Source organism: Corvus hawaiiensis, chromosome 9, assembly GCF_020740725.1.
Source record: "Corvus hawaiiensis isolate bCorHaw1 chromosome 9, bCorHaw1.pri.cur, whole genome shotgun sequence".
Lineage (NCBI taxonomy): Eukaryota > Metazoa > Chordata > Aves > Passeriformes > Corvidae > Corvus > Corvus hawaiiensis.
Window position 1 is genome coordinate 13,302,143 of NC_063221.1, and position 8,823 is coordinate 13,310,965.

General features: G+C 36.3%; 1 long non-coding RNA gene across 1 annotated transcript in view; it reads left to right on the forward strand.

Moving 5' to 3' along the window:
* LOC125330440 overlaps window positions 1-6,725 on the forward strand; it is a 50,248-nt gene extending 43,523 nt beyond the window's left edge. Inside the window, exons 2-3 of the long non-coding RNA XR_007205530.1 lie at window positions 5,740-5,855; window positions 6,437-6,725. This is a non-coding gene — a long non-coding RNA (uncharacterized LOC125330440). The remainder of the gene's footprint in view (window positions 1-5,739; window positions 5,856-6,436) is intronic.
* Window positions 6,726-8,823: the final 2,098 nt, after the last annotated feature.

Sequence of the window (8,823 nt, forward strand, 5' to 3'; positions counted from 1 at the left end):
GAATGTCATGCACAGATACATAAAAACAACAAAAAGCATTGTCTCAGTTCCCCTCTTTTGTGCTGCATGTACAAATTCTGTTGTATTTTTTCCTCTTTGTTATGGTACTGCCAATCCTGAATGAAAGAGCTTACCAATATATAAAAAGATTTGGATGGAAATATAATAACTACAGTTTTGTAATTTGTCTTTTTTAAAACCCCAAAACACCATGCATAGCTTTTTCAAATTGACATCTGCAGTTATGCCCCAACCACAAAAACATGCCTATGCTATCATGTGGATCCCAGCAATTACAGTTTGTTTCTGTGATCTTAACTGTATAAAGTCTCCAAACAGTTATTTTGGACAAAACATATTGCTATGTTGTTATTCAACCTTTTAAGATCACTTTCTATGAATTCTTTTTTTTCAAATAAACAGGTTGGTATTTCAGAGGGAATTAAAAAGTAGGTAATTTAAAAAAAAACTTGATAGTACCTGATTGACTTTGTTTTGAAGAATGTTTGAGTAGGCAACAATCTTAAATTAATGCAAGTATGTGAGCCAGGTCTGGCCAGGCTTTGGCCAAAGCCGTTTATGTCCTGCTCATATTGACAATTTTTCTCTAAGCTGCTCTAGAGGTGACTCCTCAGTGCTAGGAACTATATGAATCTCCACTGTCTCTGGATTCAGCTTGGATGCATTGGGGTTTGTATGCTTGTGCCAGCTAAGATTAGGGACCTCTGCTAGTAGCCCTTGTTTTATTGGTGCATGTTATACTTCCCTGTCACTTACTATTATTCCTTACATTGTGCTGAATTCCTGCTGCAGTGTGGGTCAGCAGAGGGATATTTGTTAGTGCATCTCCTTATATAAACACCATACCATGTTTTAGTGGTAAAATTTTTTGTTAAAATCTTCATTTAAAATTATGTATACTTCAAATCATGACAGGATATAGGAAAACTTGAAATAAGCCTCAGGAAAGTAGTTTAACAGGATGCTTGGGTACCTAGATATCGTTCTTCATTAATGGTTTGAGGGAAAAATATTATTGAAGTAAGAATTTAAGAAAAGCAGAAACTCTTCCTTCATTCATGCATTGATGCTTCACAAGAAGATTCCAGGTAAAACCAGAATTGAAGATTAAGTTAGTATCATTCTAACTCTATATCAGTGTGGCAGGAACCTACCTACCCCTGCAATTCCCATCCCATTGAAGACTGGTTACTGGAAACTGGTTTCCTGATTACCAGTGAAATCATTCAGATCATAGAATTTGTTCTGGGGAATCTCATTTCTAGGGATGAAAAGGAGCAACAGAGTCCTGTACAAAAATATGGTGCCCTTTTTTGTTACTACTATTTCTAATTCCAGCTGAGTTATGGATCCAAGTATAGAAGGACACTATTCACATGTATAAGTGAAATAAAGGAAGAAGATCTCTGGAACTGGTTGAGTGATGTAGGACCATAAATTTATTTAATTTTCAGGATCAGAAAACTCTTCAAAGTGAGATGCATTCTTTTGGTATCTCATTCCATAAGTTTCCGAGTTGTGACTAATTATATATGATTTATCTAGGCAATCATGTTTTTAAATGATATGAACTGTGCTGGTAACTGAAAATAACAAATTAAAATGCAAATAGGAGGCAGTTATTCAGAAATTTTGGTGGTTCTGACACAGCTGGTTTGGGCTGAGACTTCTCTTGGCCTTGTTCTACGAGCAACTATTTCCCATTAAGAATCTTTTGAAAAGTGCAAGGATGGCAGATTTGATGGCATTGGTCAAACGCTCAGTTGTTGACCACATTTGAGACAAAGCTATAAATGGGATGGTAGTCCTGTGGTAGTCCTGTGGTAGTCCTGTGGTAGTCCTGTGGTAGTGCAGCACAGTAGTGATCCCCAGTCTGCCGAGAGTGCTGCGAGGTCGCTGTATGGTGAAGTGAAGCACAACAGACCCTCAAATGCATTTTGCCTTTTAAGAAGTGCTTCCAACCCCCTCACTAAGCAAGGCCAGCAGAGCTATTTCAGGTGGTAACGTGGTTAACACGGACTTTCTCAATGTAGTAGCTGTTCTGTCTTTCCTGTCATGAGGATATATGGATTTCATTTCTTCACTCTATTCAAGACTGAGAACAGTAGGGATTTTCTGTTTTCAACTGAAAACTGACAGTTTTTATGGAAGCAGAACAAGCTCCTTATGGAAAAAAATGAGACTTATATTTGTGCCTTAAAAAAATTAATCTAAACTAACTGCAGAATAGAAACTTTTAGATAAATTCCTCTTAGCCTTTGACACTTGGTCTACATTTCCCTCATTTTCCAAGACAGGTTTTATCAATAGTGCTCTTTGCTATGTGCTGGTAAATGTCTGCATAACTTATAAGCCACAGGCATCCAGGACAGAGTGAAGGAACAAGCAGTACCTGATCGAGGCATAAAATAGCAAGTGTTTGTGAAAGGTACGAGGAAGGTTTTCATGCAGCACAGTTTATCCAACTGTGAAAACATTACTTGGGATATTAGAGAGCGGGTGCTCGGAGCTCTTTTGGCTGCTGACCAGGATAAATGGTCCAAGCAGAGGAGCTGACTGCAGATTAGTTACATATAAAGAAGATACAAAGAAAAAAGAGAAACATGACCCAAGAGAGAGCAGCATGTGGGTTGAGAGATTAATCAAGTATTTCCTGAGTTATTTTTCCCTGTGTCCTGCTCCTCAGTGAACTCTATTTTTTCCCTCCTTCTCTAGTAATCCCACCTTGCATGGTTCTATGGTTTACACACATAGTTGCAAATGTTAGCACATCTCTTTCTTCAGGATACTCTCTGGTTTGGGGCACAATCATACAATTGCTGAGAAAAAAACAAACCTCAATACAAGGTGGGCACAGAATTCAACTCTACCACCACAGCTTTTCATTGAAAATATTATCTGAAAGTCACAGGTGAAGCAAACAAATATGGCTTTCTCCTTCATGACATGTCCCTCAATCACACTTCCATGACTTTTTCCACACTCTGAACATAATTCTTACTCTTACATTTGATTCAACTGTGTGTAAGTTTGCATCTCAGATGATCTTTCTGCACTCATCAATACTCCAGACTCACCACTGAATGCCCCCTGAGAGCTCTTCAGTCATCCCATTGCCATTCTGAGCTGTGTTCAAACAAACTGAATGAGATTTATTTCAGAGAAAGTGAGAATGAGTTTGTTTAGTGATCTTGACAGGTTGGAGAGATCTCCATGTTCAGGATACTCATTTGTATATTAAATTTTCATCCTGTTTGGATCTGGCTGAACACTTTCATAAAAAGCCAATATTTTGCCACAATCTAGTAAGGAATATTTAAAAGCACTGCAACAAAATTAAATCCTAAACCCAGAAGAAAGCTGACATATCCTGAAATCTATATGGAATTGGATACTCTCCTCTGCTCTTGATTTTATAAAATGGCTCAGGTACAATTTAAAATACAGTGTGAAACATGGTGTACCTTTGGGTTATTTTCATTGCCATATAGTAGAGTGCTCTTTTGTTGCTGATAATTCCAGCAAGCTGCAGACCATTCTACTTCCAATCCATCTAGCATCTCTAAAATATTAGGTATAGCACCCTTAACTGCTGAAGTAATATTGCACAGAAACCACTGGAATATAAATCTAAACACAGTTGAAGGTTTGCAGTATTCAGGACATGGTCTGCTCATCAATTTTCCCATCACAGAAATGTAAAATTGCAAAAGATCTTCCTTGCAGAACTCACCCCTTAGTGCATGAAATGAGGCATTATCAGCTACACACAGAACAAGGTTTTGTCTGACCTTATCTCCAATTGTGAAGGATTGCAAAGCCTTAAAATGTAACCTGGTGTGGAGATTTTTTCCCACTAAGGTGCTCTTAATTGGGTTATGTACTTGTTTTTTTCTGACACCCAAGCTAAATATTCCTGCTGCAAATTAAAGAGTTGTGGTCTTATGATTTTATAGTCAGAGGACAGAGAATCAGCTCTCTAACCAGCACATTGGAGAGTCTCACACTGTAACCTAACATTTGACGACCTTTTTCACAAATGTATAATAATTTTGACTTTGCCAAAATATGATCAAATTTTCCACTCTGCCAACTACAATATGCTTTTCCTCAGCAGCTTCTAATGTTCAGTGTGATCTATTGTTTTTGTATGCAGATAAATGCAATTTATTATTGTTAACAGTTGTATGTACATTAATGATGCACTGGCTTCCCCACAGTATGACATGCCATCTCCTTGCTATCCCACCTTTTCAATATTTCTACAAAGTAATTAGCAGTGTTTAACAACCTGCACTTACACACCTGTATCACACCCATTTCCGTGTTACACTGCAGCCTATGCACAACCTCCTGCTCTGCAAAATGAACCCATCCTGTTCAAATCTTTTTCTTCATGCTATTTAATTCTTAAAACAGTATGATTGCAATGCACTTTGACTATATCAAGCATTTCTATCATTCATTCTTGCTTATTTGAATATTATTTGAGTTTGTAGAAACCATTGAAGTACTGTGTCATTTTATTAGCAGCAACACTGCTTAGTGCTGCCTAGTATGTTTTTCAGTGTAGTTCCGTTTCACAGTTCTTCGTGCTTACAATACATTTTTATAGATGGTTGCTTTTCCATATGCATGCTGTGCTTCACACAACCATTTTAATGTGGTGTTTTTATTACAAATAAAATGCTGGGCATTTATCACTTGTTTTTATGATAAGTTCATGTAACCTAATTAGATGTTCTTTTAAGTCTTCTATTGCAAAACACTATTTTAAGTTACCATTTAAAATTCGCATTCCGGTGTTGCAGTAACAATGACAGAAAACAAATGGAATTGGAATTGCCTTTCAGAAGGACAAGTGCAAAGGAAAATGTGTCAGTAGGACTGTCAGTATTAAATTCCCCTTTAATTCCTTTATTAGAGCATTCCCTAACTCTTCAATATTTTTTAATGTTCTCCAGTTCTACACCATCATGATTAATGCTTTCCTCTGTGGACCATTTTTAGCAGATTGTTATAACTTTCTCACATCATAATTTTCTGTGGCTTTTCCAAGTGATAGACAAAGATCAACCACCCATTCTCATTCTTTGCCAGGTTTCTACTTAGAATACTTGGATTAGTCCATTCTTTTCAAACACCACATTTTTCATTTTCCAAAGATTATTATAATAAAGATATGACTTTGTAGAAGACTGGTATGAGATAAATTTTCAGCTAACTTAATTTCATAATACATGCCAATCTGATACAAAGTTGTAATTCCAGCCTAGATAAAGGCCCTATGTCTTGGTCTTAATGACAGCTACAACCAAGGTTTATTCACAACTAGGAGAAATTCCACTTTCATAAGTGAGATTTTATTTGTTTGTTTGAAGAATTACGGGATTTGTATGGTTTTATTGGGGGGGGGAGGGGGCTCCCCCAACAATTCTTCATATATACTTTTCTTATTTGGAAAGCTCATTTGAGAGCCCCAAAGGACCGTGAATTCTTTCAAGATTAGAGTTTTAAGTTTTCAAGCATAGAGTTTTATTTCTAGTTACTAAAACATTTTGGGCATTAAATTATTGGTTGCTAAATACTAAACTTGAAAAAACAAGTTGTCCTTTACATTTAGCTATGGTTCATCAGTGAAAATTATATATTTGAAAGGTGTAGTTCTATATTTATTTGAAGTTGGATCCACTAAACTACAAACAAATTATTTTTTAGTCTCCTGCTTCTAGAAAATCAAATAGAAGCTTGCAATTACTTGAACTGCACACCATCTGCTGCTACACATATCTGCACATCATCTTCAGCAGGAGTCAGAGGAGCTGGAGGAGTAGGTATGCCTGGGAAGTCGATCAGCATTCTTGGGGTTTAACATACTTCAGAATAACTCTCCTTGTTAGAAATATTGTTCAGTGGCGTAATGAGGAATTGAGAAGCATTCATGTTGTGCTCTTACTTGAGTTCCTACTGCCAAAACTTCATCATAAGACAACAACAAGAAATCTTTTTAATTAATTTGTTTTAAATTAATGTTTTAAATAAATGTTTTATTTAAATTAATTTGATTTGGAGCAGATCTTTGGGGAAAAAAAATTCATTCTCCACTGATTTAAAATTTTTTTATGGTTGTAACAGTTCATTTTTCTTTATGTGATTAAATATCTATGGAAAGCTGTTCAAACAGGTTCATCAGTAACATATGTCAAACCACATAAAATTCAACCAAGCACTGGCATCTGTTAGCAGCTATTTTCTTATAATATTTTATAAGAATATAAATGGCTCAGGTACAATATATTTATATATATTTTTATATATATATATTATATATATATATATATATATCAGGTAAAATATATTTATTTATATTTTATAATATTTCTTTTAATATTTTCTTAACTGTTGGGAAGTTCAGAAAAAGAAGAGCAGCACAGAAACCAGTTCTGTGAGAGAGTATTGAACACTAACTGAGCAAGTCAGAGGAATCACAGAATACTCTGAGTTGGAAGGGACACACAAGGATCATCAACTCCAGACTTAAGTGAATGGCCCATATGGAGATCAAACCCACCACCTTGGCATTACTAGTGCCATGCTCCAACCAGCTGAGCTCATCTCAGGGTAAGCATTGCCAATGGCACAAAAAGGCAGTGAAATATCCCATCATCCCTTGAAATGCAGGTGTATGCTTGTTTTCCATTGATTCCTACATAAAAGCTTTTTTTGCATCTTCTATATAGTCAACTTGCAGTATGAAAACTGGAAAGAGCCACTTTTCTCTCTGTAGGGAATATTTTTTATCAAAAAAATATTTTTACCCAAAAGTAAAATGTTTCAGCACCTTTTTGCAGACTCTTTACATAAAGTATGAGCTTGCTTACGATGCTAGAAAAACTGTAGGCCAACATATTTTTTTAAATAAATATAAAATCCTGACATTAGCAAAGTGATTAAACACACAATAAAGGTTTGCACTCAGAGTGAGCCATACTTTGGTTATTCAGTGTTATTTTTGTGATATTCTTAGAACTGAATGAGGGTTTTTCAGCTTGCAAAAGTGACCTGAAATAATTTAGTTTTATTAAACTCACTTTTAAATTAATAAATTGATACTGCACCATTACATCTGCAGTAGTACTGCAGCACCAGATCTTGCAAATATTGCATAAGTTATGGGAATTATAGGTCATCTGGGAGTCCTATTTAGGACGATAAAGAATCAAAGCAATGTCCTTAGAGAACAGTACAGTTATGTAGTTCATTAAAATGTTTTGAAATAACAGTTTAATTCAGATAAGAAACAATAAATTCAGATCTGGGTCAAGCATATTTTAAAGACTTGAATTCATTTTGACTTTCCCCATCTGAAAAAACAACTTAAAAAAATTACCGTCCATTAAAAAGTTTAGTTTGTAAAATCTTCATTACCTATTGAGGATATATTGTTGTTCCATGAAATTTCCAACCATTTCTAGTTTAAACACTGTATAAAATTCTGCCTCTGCCAATTAGACATGCATCAGTCCCTCAGGACAAAGCCATTTTACCATGTGATGTTCTAATGCAAAAGGCATGACCCATTGGGTTTGCAGAGTGAATATTTAGTTATTTTTTAGGTTGTCATTTGTGGCTTTATGAAAGAACAAATGTTAAACAAAAAAGAGAGAAAGGAGTTCTCTTGCAAGCAGAGAGGGATACAGAAGATTACAATACAACGTACAACATAATCATATATTTACTGCACAAAACCAACCACAGAAATATATACATTCATTTTGAGAGTTACAGCAGATGTTCACCTATTTGAAGTGAAGGCCAGCAGCTCTCCCCACCCCCATAAAGCACTGCCTAAGAGGAGAAACATCAACAACAAACCAAACCAAATAACAAAATCAAAATACGTACATGGCTAATCCTATCTATAGATCTCAGTTCCCCAGCTCCTCAACTTGAGTCTTTTGGGTTATAAGACCTAAAAGATATTCAGAATATGCAGGTAGCTGCTCTGTAACTTATTTCAACCAATCCATTACAAGGGTTTTGAAAACTGCCAAGCTGCAAATAAAAGCCACTCTCAACCAACGTTCCTTTTAAAGGTCACCTGCAAAGCAAAAAAAGGAAGAAAAGTTGTTCTTCCATTTTATCACCTAATGATGAGGTTATTTGCCCATGAAATTCCAACCAGGTTCCACTTCAGCCTGACAGGATTCACATATGTATTGCCAAGTGAGAGATGTGGATGTTGGAGCCCACTGCCATAACCAGTTGTGCAATTTTGATTAAACGGATAGAGGCTAAAAATCAGTAAACCATGTGGAGAGGGAAAAGTAGAGGAAGGACTGCAGCAGCACAGAGTAGGAAATAAACCAATTCTGGTTTTAGCATGGCTGTAAACTAGAAGAATTTTTGCTCACTCTCTCCATAGGCACACTACAATCCACACACTGGCCTCGTTCCTCAGTCCTGAGTCAGTAACTCAACAGAAGGCTCCCAAAGCATGCAAGCAATATGCAGCAACTGAGGGAAAGGCCATTCCTCCCCCTCCTTACCACTCTTTCCCAAGTGCTCAGATGTGCTGGAGCAGGTTCCTCTGATGCCAAAGGCTCACATGCTCATACCAAAGACTGGCAACAGAAAGGACAAAACAGCCACCCCCATCACTTAATCAACAATCGACCCCAAATACTGTGATGAATTGATTTACTTATTTATTTGTTTGTGAGGGCTAAAAATAAAGGGTGAGGGCTCTACTCCTACCTTCCAACTACTCCTGTTGCATTCCTCCTTCCCAGAATGTTGGTA